Below are 490 nucleotides of genomic sequence, written 5' to 3' on the forward strand. Positions count from 1 at the left end.
TGGCCGTCGTCGGCGCCGGCGACGGCGCCGGTGACGCCGGCGCCCGCCGCGCGCGCGCCCGCCGCGCCGGCGCCGGCGACGGTGACGCCGCGGCCCGCGGCGGCGCGGCGGCGCGGCGGCGGCGCGCGCGTCCTCTGGGTGCCGTGCCACGACGACGCCGAGGGCCGCGACGGCCGCTACGCCGTCGGCGACGGCACGGGGTGGGTCGGCGTCCGCGTCGACGACGGCGACACGCTGCTCGTCGCCGGCGGCGTCGGGGCGCGTCCGCGCGCGGCGCCGGTGACGCGCCCGGCCCCGCGCCGCAGGTCGACGGGCAATACGGCTACGACATCCGCGACGCGCGCGACGCCGCCGCGGGTCCGTGGCTCGCGGAACTCGCGGGAGGGTACACCGACCCGGCGCTCGCCGAGGCGTACGTGAGGCAGATAGAGAGCCAGGGCTGCCGGCCCCTCGTCGCCGCGCTCACGCGGCCGGCGGGCGGGCCGCCGGT

Source organism: Aureococcus anophagefferens (assembly GCF_000186865.1).
Source record: "Aureococcus anophagefferens unplaced genomic scaffold AURANscaffold_45, whole genome shotgun sequence".
Classification (NCBI taxonomy): domain Eukaryota; class Pelagophyceae; order Pelagomonadales; family Pelagomonadaceae; genus Aureococcus; species Aureococcus anophagefferens.